Source organism: Ranitomeya variabilis, chromosome 5 (genome assembly GCF_051348905.1).
Source record: "Ranitomeya variabilis isolate aRanVar5 chromosome 5, aRanVar5.hap1, whole genome shotgun sequence".
NCBI lineage: Eukaryota > Metazoa > Chordata > Amphibia > Anura > Dendrobatidae > Ranitomeya > Ranitomeya variabilis.
This window is the reverse complement of record NC_135236.1, coordinates 58,169,393-58,182,672: the sequence shown is the minus strand read 5'-3', so window position 1 is coordinate 58,182,672 and position 13,280 is coordinate 58,169,393.

Sequence of the window (13,280 nt, the reverse complement as noted above, 5' to 3'; positions counted from 1 at the left end):
GTGATTGGTTGACCGCGGCGCAACCAATCACAAGCCGTGACGTCACGGGAGGCTGGACACGCGCCCATTTTAAAATGAGCGCGTCCAGCCTCCCGGCTTGTGATTGGTTGACCGCGGCGCAACCAATCACAAGCCGTGACGTCACGGGAGGCTGGACACGCGCCCATTTTAAAATGAGCGCGTCCAGCCTCCCGGCTTGTGATTGGTTGACCGCGGCGCAACCAATCACAAGCCGTGACGTCACGGGAGGCTGGACACGCGCCCATTTTAAAATGAGCGCGTCCAGCCTCCCGGCTTGTGATTGGTTGACCGCGGCGCAACCAATCACAAGCCGTGACGTCACGGGAGGCTGGACACGCGCCCATTTTAAAATGAGCGCGTGTCCAGCCTCCCGTGACGTCACGGCTTGTGATTGGTCAGGGCGGCCATATTGCCGGGACGCGGACCAATCACAGCAAGCCGTGACGTAATTTCGTCACGGCTTGCTGTGATTGGTCCGCGTCCCGGCAACATGGCCGACCTGACCAATCACAAGCCGGGAATTCACGTAACCAAGTAATAGCGCGAATTTTAAACAAACAACGCTGCCGGTTCCCTCGCTGAAGTCCCGGCTGCGTCGGACAGGTGAGTATAGCGATATTTTTTATTTTAATTCTTTCTTTTACACATTTATATGGTTCCCAGGGCCTGAAGGAGAGTTTCCTCTCCTTCAGACCCTGGGAACCATCAGGAATACCGTCCGATACATGAGTCCCATTGACTTGTATTGGTATCGGGTATCGGTATCGGATTGGATCCGATATTTTGCCGGTATCGGCCGATACTTTCCGATACCGATACTTTCAAGTATCGGACGGTATCGCTCAACACTACTAAGGATCTAATATTATAGCAGAAATATGCCAGAAAAATAACCCCCTGCTATAGATGCTTCATTTTTATTTTTATCTTTGCTATACTTTGTTATTGCTATCAATCTGACAACCTATCTGCTTCATCCTCAGGTATGTCCGCTGGCTGCTACCCCAATCCCGTCACCATCACCCAACTTTCCTGATCTTCCTCACCCTGCTTTTTCTTCCTGGTATGTCCGCTGGCTGCTACCCCAATCCCATCACCATCACCCAACTTTCTCCATTCCCCTGCATGTTTTCTCATTTTAATTCCTTCATGCCAATACACAGTTTGGCTTTATCTTTCCATTTGGATCTATTTCCCCTTGCATTTTCCCTTCTGACTACTAATTAATCCCCTTCTGTGTCTGTGACCAGTCTTCCTGCTGCCCCTCCCTCCTGATCACACCTGGCCTTTTTCATGAGCCCTTAGCCTGTTATAAATTCAGAGACACTGGTCTGTCTGGACCTTGGTCTGTCTCTATAAGGATGTCGCTAAAAGGATAACTGCAAATATTATAGCAGAAATATGCCAGAAGTGAACAGAAGGTAAGACTAACCACTGTTAATAACTGTACTAAATTTCATTCCATTTCCCCATACTTATTCTCATCATGCTGACATACGCTCTAACAGTTCTGGCTCCCTTACTCACTCTCCTTCGCTATCCTCAAACCCCAGCACCCCCTAACCAAGTAATAATCTCTCCTTCCCTCCTGCCCCCCACCTGACCTCTTCCGCTGACCTGCTCCTCAACCTCAGATCTCTCCGAATAACACACAAAGCAAGCCGCCCACTCTCCCTCTCCCACCTGCTCTGCCTCTCTCTGCTTCTACTCAGTGCTGGAGACATATCGCCCAATCCTGGACCCCCACAGCTCATACCTCCCATTACTACCCCCTCCTATCGCTCCCAACCCTATATAAACACCCGAAATCTTGCCCACCTCAAATCCGTGCCCATGACGCCCACCCCTTTGCACCCTCTCTCTGGATCACTATGGAATGCCTGCTCCATCTGCAATAAACTCCACGTGATTCATGACCTCTTTACCTCTCGTAATCTTTTCTTTCTGGGCATCACTGAAACATGGCTGACACCCTCTGACACAGCCTCCCCTGCTGCACTATGTTACGGTGGCCTCCACTTCACCCACACTCCTCGCCCTGGCAACAAACATGGTGGAGGAGTGGGCCTTCTCCTTTCTTCCAACTGTACCTTTAACCCAATCCCACCTCTACCCTCCCTTATCCTCCCCTCTTTTGAAGTCCACTCTGTCCGCATCTACTCCCCCTACAACCTCCAAATGGCCATCATATACCGACCTCCGGGCCCAACCACTGCCTTTATTGACCAATTCTCCACCTGGCTCCTTCACTTTCTCTCTGCTGACATTCCTACCATCATCATGGGTGACTTCAATATCCCCATTGACACCCACCAGTCAGCAGCCTCCAAACTCCTGTCCCTTACTTCATCCTTTGGACTTACTCGGTGGTCCTCCTCAGCCACCCACACAGACGGACACACATTAGACCTGGTCTTCACCCGTTTATGCTCCCTATCTAACTTCACCACCTCCCCTCTCCCTCTATCTGACCACCATCTACTCACTTTCTCATCCCTGTCCTCCTCACCTGTCACCCATGTCCAGCACCATGCGCACCCATGCAGGAACCTCGCACACCTAGACACCCACACACTCTCTGACTCTATCCTACCACTGTCCTCTATATCCTCACTCCACGACACAGACACAGCCACTGCTTTCTACATTGCCACTCTTGCATCAGCTATTGACACGGTTGCCCCTGTCATGCATAGCAGAGCGCGACGAACCAATAGACAACCCTGGCACAATGACATCACTAAAAAGCTTCGTCAAGTATCGAGATTTGCAGAACGGCGTTGGAAGAAAACGCATTCACAAGATGATTTCACTGCACTCAAACAAGCAACACTGGCATTCAAATCAGCTCTCACCTCTGCTAAACAGGCCTACTTCACAACCCTCGTATCTTCCTTATCCCACAACCCCAAACAGTTGTTCAACACTTTTAACTCCCTCCTCCGCCCACCACTGCCCCCCCGACTTCCCTAATCGTTGCCGAGGACTTTGCCACGCACTTCAAAAATAAGATAGACCAAACAAGGCAAGTCTTTGTTGTCCAACCACCACAACCCCTTTGTATGAGAGACCAATGCCCAAACCCCATACCTTCACTCTCCAAAATCTCTGAAGGGGAGCTTGCTCATCTTCTCTCCAAATCACACCTCACCACTTGTGCACTTGACCCCATCCCACCTCCTCCCCAACCTCACCACCACACTAATCCCATCCCTAACCCATCTCTTCAACCTTTCACTAACTTCTGGTACCTTCCCCTCTGCCTTCAAACATGCCACAATCACACCTATCCTCAAAAAGCCATCCCTTGACCCAAGCGGTATGTCCAGCTATCGCCCCATATCTTTGCTCCCATTTGCATCCAAACTCCTTGAGCAGCACGTCCATGCTGAACTTTTCCTCTCACTTTGCATCTAACTCTCTCTTTGACAACCTACAATCTGGCTTCCGTCCCCACCATTCCACTGAGACTGCCCTGACCAAAATTACTAAGGACTTACTTACAGCCAAAGCTAACAGACAATTCTCTATACTGTCCTCTGCCTTCGACACAGTTGACCACTGCCTCCTACTACAGATCCTCTCTTCCTTTGGGGTCAAAGACATTGCCCTATCTTGGATCTCCTCATACCTTGCCAACCGCACATTTAGCGTTTCCTTCTCCCATACTATCTCTTCATCTCGCCCCCTCTCTGTTGGTGTCCCTCAAGGCTCTGTCCTAGGACCCTTACTCTTCTCAATATATACACTCGGCCTGGGACAACTCATAAGGTCCTATGGCTTCCAGTACCATCTATATGCCGATGACACTCAGATCTACCTCTCTGGCCCAGATGTCACCTCTCTGATCTCCAGAATCCCAGAGTGTCTATCAGCCATATCCTCCTTCTTCTCCTCTCGCTTCCTCAAGCTCAATGTGGACAAATCTGAACTAATTATCTTTCCTCCATCTCGCATATCTTCCCTACCTGATCTATCTATCAAAATAAATTAAATCACACTTTCCCCTGTCCCCAAAATCTGCTGCCTCGGAGTAACCTTTGACTCTGCCCTGTCCTTCAAACCGCACATCCAAGCTCTCACCATCTCCTGTCGCCTCCAGCTCAAAAATATTTCCAGAATCCGTCCTTTCCTTAACCCACACTCTACCAAAATGCTCGTGCATGCCCTAATCATCTCCCGCCTCGACTACTGCAACATACTCCTCTGTGGCCTACCTTCTAACACTCTCGCACCCCTCCAGTCCATCCTTAACTCTGCTGCCCGACTAATTTATCTCTCTCCTCGCTACACTCCTGCTTCCCCTCTTTGCAAATCCCTTCACTGGCTCCCAATTTCTCAGCGTATCCAGTTTAAATTACTAACACTGACCTACAAAGCCATCCATAATCTTTCTCCTCCGTTATATTTCCACACTAATCTCTCAATATCTTCCCTCATGTAATCTCTGGTCCTCCCAAGACCTCCTCCTCTCCTCCACGCTTATTCGCTCCTCACCCAATCGCATCCAAGACTTCTCCCGAATATCACCCATCCTCTGGAATACAGTGCCCCAACACATCCGGTTATCCACTACTTTTGGATCCTTCAAAAGAAACCTGAAAACCCATCTCTTCAAAGAAGCTTACAGCCTGTAAAGACCACACGGCCACCTCAACACCATTGGAGCTACTGCAACCCTCGACCTACTGTCTCCTTCCCCATAATCTTGTAGAATGTAAGCCCGCAAGGGCAGGGTCCTCTTCCCTCTGTACCAGTTTGTCGTTGTTAGTTTTGTTTACTGTAAGTGATATTTGCATTTTGATGTAACCCCTTCTCATGTACAGCACCATGGAATTAATGGTGCTATATAAATAAATAATAATAATAATAATAAAAATAATGGGAGGTCAATTATACAGGGTCGGCCAGTTATATGGATACACCTAAATAAAATGGGAATGGTTGGTGGTATCAACTTCCTTTTTGTGGCACATTAGAATATAGGAGGGGGAATACTTTTTAAGATGGGTGGTGACCATGGCGGCCATTTTGAAGTTGGCCAACTTTATTTTTTTCAATGGGAAGAGGGTCATGTGACACATCAAACTTATTGAGAATTTCATAAGAAAAACAATAGTGTTCTTGGTTTTAACGTAACTTTATTCTTTCATGAGTTATTTACAAGTTTCTCTTTGTTTACAGCCATTGACATGTCGCAGAGGTTAACACGTGAGGAGCGGATAGAAATTGTGTTGATGTCTGGTGAACACAGTACCCGGGTCATTGCAACAGATTTCAATGCAAGACACCCTACGAGACCACCCATCTCCCATGCTACAGTTAGCAAACTGCTTGCCAAATTTTGTGAAACGGGTTCAGTGTTGGATTTGCCAAAATGTGGAAGCAAGAAAACTGTCACTAATGAAGAAACATCAGTGGCTGTCCTAGCTTCATTCAGCAGAAGCCCACAGCGTAGCACTCACTGCATGTCACTGGAGAGTGGCATCAGTCAAACATCCGTTCGGCGGATATTAGCTACTGACAAATGGCACCCTTACAAAATCCAGCTGCTGCAGCATCTCAACGGGGATGACCAAGATTGGTCCGCTGAATTTGCAGAATGGGCAAAACAAAAATTGGAACAGGACCCTCAGTTTACACAGAACATTATGTTCAGTGAGGAGGCAAACTTTTTTGTGAATGGTGAAGTTAACAAACAAAACCACCACTATTTATTGGTCTGACACTCACTCATGGTGGATCCCTCCAAGACTGTTGGAACACAAAAATTGATGGTATGGTGTGGTATATGGGGTACAAAGATAATGGGACCATTCTTCATCAATGGAAACCTCAATGCCACTGGATATCTGAAATTGCTACATGATGATGTGTTGCCCTCTTTATGGCATGATCCCTGAGTTTTTCCCAACATGATGGTGCACCTCCATATTATGGGTGTCAGATCCGAGCATTCCTACATGAACAGTTTCTTGGAAAGTGGATCGGTCATCGTTGGCCAGTAGAATGGCCACCAAGGTCTCCCGATCTGACCCAATTAGACTTTTATCTTTGGGGTCATCTGAAGGCAATTGTCTATGCTGTGAAGATACGAGATGTGCAGCATCTGACGCAATGGACACTGGAAGTCTATGCTAGCATTTCCTCTGCGGTGTTGCTACCAGTGTGTCAAGAGTGGGAGAAGAGGGTTGCATTGACAATCCAACACAATGGGCAGCACTTTGAACACATTTTATAAGTGGTCATAAACTTGTAAATAACTCATGACAGAATAAAGTTATGTTAAAACCAAGCACACCATTGTTTTTCTTGTGAAATTCTCAATAAGTTTGATTTGTCACATGACGCTCTTCCCACTGGAAAAAATAAAGTTGGATCCAAAATGGCTGACTTCAAAATAGCCAACTTCAAAATGGCTGACATGGTCACCACCCATCTTCAAAAGTTTTCCCCCTCCCATATACTAATGTGCCCAGACAGGAAGTTGATATCACCAACCATTCCCATTTTATTTAGCTGTATCCATATAAATGGCCCACCATGTACAGTGTGGACTACTGTGCATGGCTCTTAAAATGTGGGGGACCACTGCGGCAGCTATTATGAAGTGTGAGGGACATTATACAGTATGGGGGCTACTGTGTGGACCAATAAACATTGTCGAGGCTACTGTGGGGGCGAATATTCTGTGTGGGGGACATCATAAAGTGTGAGTACTACTGTGGGAGTCATTCTGTATTTTAGGACAGCAGTTGGGACACAATTGTATGCATAGAGGAACTCTGGGGGACATCATACTATATGTAGGGGATCTGTGGGCCCATCATACTGTGTATAAGGAAGCTGTGAGATCATCATATGGTGTATGGGGAGCTGTGGGCCCATCATACTGTGTATGAGGGAGCTGTGGGCCCACCATTCTGTGTATGACATAGCTGTGGGGGCATTATACTGTGTATAGGGCAGTTGTGAGTCTGTAATGCTGTGTATAGGAGAGCTGTGAACCCATCATACTGTGTATAAGAAAGCTGTGGGACATGATACTGTGTATTGGGGAGCAGTTGGCTCATTATACTGCTGCCGTATTGTGGGGCTGTTGGTGGAGGAGGCGCTGGCAGCAGCAATGTTCAGTGCCCTGAAGAGCAATTCGTACGTGGAGCTGAGCCCGTACCGGGACCAACACTTCAAGGGTAACAGAGATGATCAGGAGAGGCTCCTGAAGCAGAGCTGCACTTTATATGTTGGAAATATGTAATTCTACACTACAGAGGAGCAAATCTACGAATTATTCAGTAAAAGCAGAGATGTGAAGAAAATCGTCATGGGCCTCGATAAGGTTAAGAAGACGGCGTGTGGGTTCTGCTTTGTAGAATACTACACCAGGGCAGACACAGAGCAAGCCATGAGGTTCATTAATGGTACTCGTCTAGATGACAGAATCATCAGAACAGACTGGGATGCAGGATTTAAAGAAGGTAGACAGTATGGACGTGGGAAATCGGGTGGTCAGGTCAGAGATGAGTACCACTAGGATTATGATGCGGGAAGAGGTGGTTATGTGTATAGAGGAGCTGTGGGATCACCATACAGTGTATAGGGGATCTGTGAGCCCACCACATTGTGTATAGGGGAGTTGTACATGGGGAACCCAGGGGACATTATTAAATGTTAAGTAGACACTTAAACATTATTATAAAGAGGGGCACTCAGTATTGTGACCATCAAAGTTGAATATGGAGTATTGTTGGGACTAAATGTGGAGGGCACATGCACAGGAAATTAATATTTTCTAGGGGGCAATTTTACCATCTAGAGAGCACAGAAGAGGAATTATTACTATGTGAGGGCACAGTGGTGGCATTACTATGTGGGGCATTATTGTACCACACAGTAGGTGCAGTAATAGGGACACATACGGAAGCAGAGGCTCAGTATTGGGTATCAGCAGGATGAGGAGTTTGTGCAGGTTGGGAATGGTTGTGAACAGTGCTGGAAATGTGCGAAGTCAAATGTTTCTTTTTGTAATCTCTGCAGATAAGTCCTGGCTGGAGAAGTCGTCATGTCGGTCTGGGCCAGATGGAAAAGACAGGAAAAGTGAATGACTCCATAAGAAAGAACATCAGCTGTAAGTCACCATCTATAACTGCAGTGTGATCTCAATATGTACTGTAGGACCGGTGTCTACCGCTATATGTCACCGTATTCTGGTGCTGGTCTTTGTATAGAGATTTATTTTCAAAAACAGTATGGTCATCTCCTGAGGTTCCCCTATACCCACCGAAGTTATAATCATGCTTACCTGGTTAGGGGCCACAGGCAGACACAGACAGTAAAGGGCCTATGTTGTGCAAGAACAATATATGGGCCCTTTGCAGCTCAAGAGCTCCTAAAAATGCAAAATTGCTCCTTCTTTAGAGGTAGAAATGGGCCCCCTTATCTCTTGGGCCCATGTGCTGCCGCATAGGTTGCACTAATGATATTTCTGCCTATTAGGGGCCCACTCACATGTTTCGGCTTCCCCCCTGAGCTGAACCTCTAGCTTCGCCTCTGTCAAAGAATAAATACTCGAGTTACTTCTGCGTTGTCCTTGTCTGCATGTTGCATCCAGTGACCTGCTTACAGGCGTACAGCAATAGAATGCTGATTGTTAGAAGTAAGAGACCTATAATAGAATTTGTACCTATTAGACATTCATGGTATATACTATTGATATGCCATAAATATCAAAAAAGGAATGCGGGTCTGCTACTCTGCTGGAGAAGAATTCACAGGATCCAGATGTGTAGGAATCAGTTGCAATTTATTTATTGTTTCCTTTCCATAATTCTTTGGTCAATTCTTCAAATCCATGTTTTTAGGACTCGCCGAAAAAGGAAACACCCATTAAAATAAGGTGTTGAGCTAACTTAGGCAGGTCGCTTCACTCCAGGGTTAACATAGTAGCTAAAGAGTGGCAGGGCTGCCATCAGGGCATTACTGCCATAACTGCAGGGGCCCAGCGAGCCATAACTGTATGGGGCCCAGCGAGCAGAAGTAAAGATGGGGGGGCCCTCTTTTGTGCTTCTGTTCACCGAGTCTTAGGGTATTGTTCTCGGCACAGAAAGGCTTCTTGGAGCTCACGGCCAGCATGTACGTGCACCAGAAGGACAGCAGAAGTGGAGCTGCAGGGGTTCGTGCGAGAGGTAAGTACAAAAGCTTTTTTTTTTTTTAAATAACATTAAATGGGCTTGGGGAGGACAGCAAGTGATGATGAATTGAGAGTGTAGGACGGGGGACAGTGAATGATGTATTGAGGATGGGGGATGGGGACAGTGAATGATGAATTGAATTTGTAAGTAGGGAGAGCAAATAATGACTTGAGGGTGGGGAGAGCAAATTATGATGAACTGAGGGTGGGGTACAGCAAATGATAATGAATTGAGGGTGGGGGAGACAAATTATGAATTGAGGGTTGGGTACAGCAAATGATAATTGAGGATGGAGGGAGATCAAATGATAATTAATTGTGGGCGGGGGAGAGCAAATGATGAATTGAGGTTTTGGGACAGCAAATGATGAACTGAGGGTGGGGTGCAGCAAATGATGATGAATCGAGGGTGGGGCGAGAGCAAATGATGTTGAACTGAGAATGGGGGATAGGGGCAGCAAATAATGATTTGAGGAAGGGGTGCAACAAATGATGATGAATTGAGGGTGGGAGGGGAGCAAACGATGATGAATTGAGACTGGGCGATGGGGACAGCAAATGATAATGAATTGAGGGTGGGGGACAACTAATGATGATAAATAAATGGTAGGGAGAGCAAATTATGAATTGAGTGTGGGGGAGAGAAAATTATGATGAATTGAGGGTGGGAGGGAGAAAAAGAGGACATAATGAACTGGGATGGAGGGGGCCATGAAAATATGATGAAGTGGGGGAGCGGGCGGTACAGAGCAGGAGAGGCATTGAGGATACAGGAGTGTGACTGTTAATTGAATTGGGGAAAGAGTACAGGTTTTAATTCATTTACATATTGGGTAGGGAAAGTGGCTATATATAGTTAGTGGGGGCGCAGTGGTGGATTACAATTTAATTTTGGAATGGTGTGTTGCATAATAACTAATTACATATTAATGGCGGGTGCACATCTATATTCAGCTGCATAGTGTAGAAGGTGGGGAATGTGCTCTGGAAGCAGTGCTCTAGATAACTGTTATTTTATGCAGAGACGAGTCCTGGTTGGAAGAAGTGATGGCAGTCTGCACTGGATGAAGAAGAAAAGCAAAGATGAAGGTGTTCAACTAGAGATGTTACAAGTCAGTCAGTGTGTTACCAGTACACTTACACTATACACCGTATACTATATACAGCTCTCCTGTGTATAATGTCACTGGTGATCACTGTATTACTTGCACACTGACACTATATGCAGAGCTTCTGTGAATAATATCACTGGTGATCTCTCCATTACCTGTGCATTACACACTATATGCCAAGCTCCTGTGTATAATGTCACCTGTACTGTACACTGACACTATATGCAGAGCTCCTGTACATAATGTCACTGTTGATCCCTGTATTACCTGCACACTGACACTATATACAGAGCTCCTGTGTATAATGTCAGTGGTGATCACTGTATTACCAGTACACTTACACTATACACTGTATACTATGCACATAGTTCCTGCATATAATGGCACTTATGGTAATATTAGTATTGTGTGTTTTTTTTGATTAATGCTCAATATTGTAGTATTCGGTCACCATGTGCTGGTAATATGTGATCTGGTTATTGTGGGGCGATATTTGTTCCTTGAATGTAGTATTATTAGGTCACTATGTGGTGGTAATAAGTGGTCTGGTCATGGTGTGGTGGTATTTGTTCCTTGTATGTGTTATTAATCGGTCATTATGAGGTGGTAACATGTTTTGGTCATGGTGTGGCAGTAATTGTTCTTTGTATGTGGTATTGTTTGGTCACTATGTGGTGGAAATATGTGATCTGGTCAGTATAGTGAACCCGGTATTACCTGTATACTGACACTATATACAGAGCTCCTGTGTATAATGGCACTTATGGTAATATTAGTATTGTGTTTTTTTAAATTAATGATCAGTATTGTAGTACTCAGTCACTATGAGGTGGTAATATATGGTCTGGTCATGGTGTGGCAGTAGTTTTCCTTGTATGTGGTATTATTCAGTAACTATGTGGTGGTAACATGTGATTTGGTCATGGTGTGGCAGTATTTGTTCCTTGTATGTGGTATTATTTGGTCACCATTGGGGTGGTAATATGTGGATCGGCCATGGTGTGATGGTATTTTTGCCTTGCATGTGGTATTATTGGTCATTTTATAAAGTGTATGTGACACATTCCCTTAAAGAAAAATAAATGAAAATATACCTAAAAAGAGTAATGTATATTTTAAGAAATGTTTAATAGGTTAGAGTAGAGTAGAGCCCGGCCAAAAGAGTCTGCCTAGTTGTGATGGCGGCTTAAAAAATCTTTTGGCCAAAACTAAATCTGCTGGCTATGTACAGTATGTGATATAGTGTTCACTGGGATCTATTAATGTGTGATGGGTGAGGACGTGGTGCAGGACTGTGGAAGGTTCAAAGAGTGGAGGCAGAGCTGGGGTGGAGCCTGGGCGGAGTCTCAAGGGGGCCCAAAAATGTTGCCAGCATGTGGCCCTAAAATTCCTGGTGGCAACCTTGAAGGGTGGTAGAAATTCAAAATGACATACTGACTAAGGAGTGTCACAGCATTGACGTATACATGGGTTCTTACTTATCCTTCCTCTTGGCTCAAATTGTACTGAAATGAGTGGCGCAAGATGACCAGACAACCTTTGAAAACAAAACATAATTTTGTGATACTCCATCGGGAGATGTTTATGCATATCTATATGTGGAAACTCTTTGCTGTTTGTTCACTATCCTAATCCTGTATTCATGTATAGTGTGTACGTTCCCTTGATGCTGCTCTGGCAGCATCTGAACTCTGTAGCCGCTTCATCGGGTCATGAACCTGCTCCTTCGATACCAGATCTCTGTAGCCTCTCTGGCGAACCAGAAGCAGGTATCTCAATCCTGAAGCCGCACCTGTCTGAACAAGCTCTAAATCCAGTCTTGAGGGGCTACATTATACTCTCTGGGGGTGTCTGCATTATACTCTGTGGGTTGGCTGCATTATGCTCTATGGGGTGGCTGCATTATACTTTATAGAGGACTATGAAGAATACATAATACAATATGAAGAACTATGGGGTGCATTATACTATGGGAAGTGAATTGTACTACATGGATGACTATGGCGGTGCATCATACTATATGGAGCACTATAAGGAGTGTATTATACTATATGGAGGACTGAGCAGTGTATTTTAATATAAGGAGGACTATAAGTAGTGTATTATACTATATGGAGGACTATGGGAAGTGTATTATACTATATGGAGGGTTATGGGCAGTGTATAATACCATATGGAGGACTGAGGAGTATATTTTAATATATGGAGTACTATAGGGAGTGTATTATACTATATGGAGGACTATATGGAGTGTACAATACTATATGGAGGACTATGGGGAGTGTATTATACTTTATGGAGGCCTATGGGGAATGTATTATACTATATGGAGAACTATAGGGAGTGTATTATACTATATCCTGTAGAATGTAAGCCCGCAGGGGCAGGGTCCTCGCCCCTCTGTATCAGTCTGTAATTGTTAGTTTGCTTACTGTAAGTGATATCTGTAATTTGTATGTAACCCCTTCTCATGTACAGCACAATGGAATCAATGGTGCTATATAAATAAATAATAATAATATGGAGGACTGTGGGGCACATATTGTATGGAGGACTATGGGGAGTGTATTATACTATATGGAGGACTGTGGTGCACATTATACTATGTGGAGGACTATGGGGTGTATTATAATAAACAAGCAAAATGCTGCATGTTCATCGAGTGATTGGATTGTTTATGCCGAAACAGAAATCATTGTTCTCAGCAGCACATCAACGGTGTAAACTGTAGATGTGCTGCTGATAACATGATACTGTATGGGGACAGATTGATCTAATTGTGATTGTTCTGTCCCATCATTCTTTCACAGTTGGTGTAAAGACGCTGGGAAACAAGCGTCAAACGACTTCAATATTGTCGATCACACTTGTTTAGTGGCCTGAACTCAGCACATGTAAATACAACAGAAATGCTTCTGTGTGATGTGCAATATGTTAGCATTTGGGGCCCCATTTTA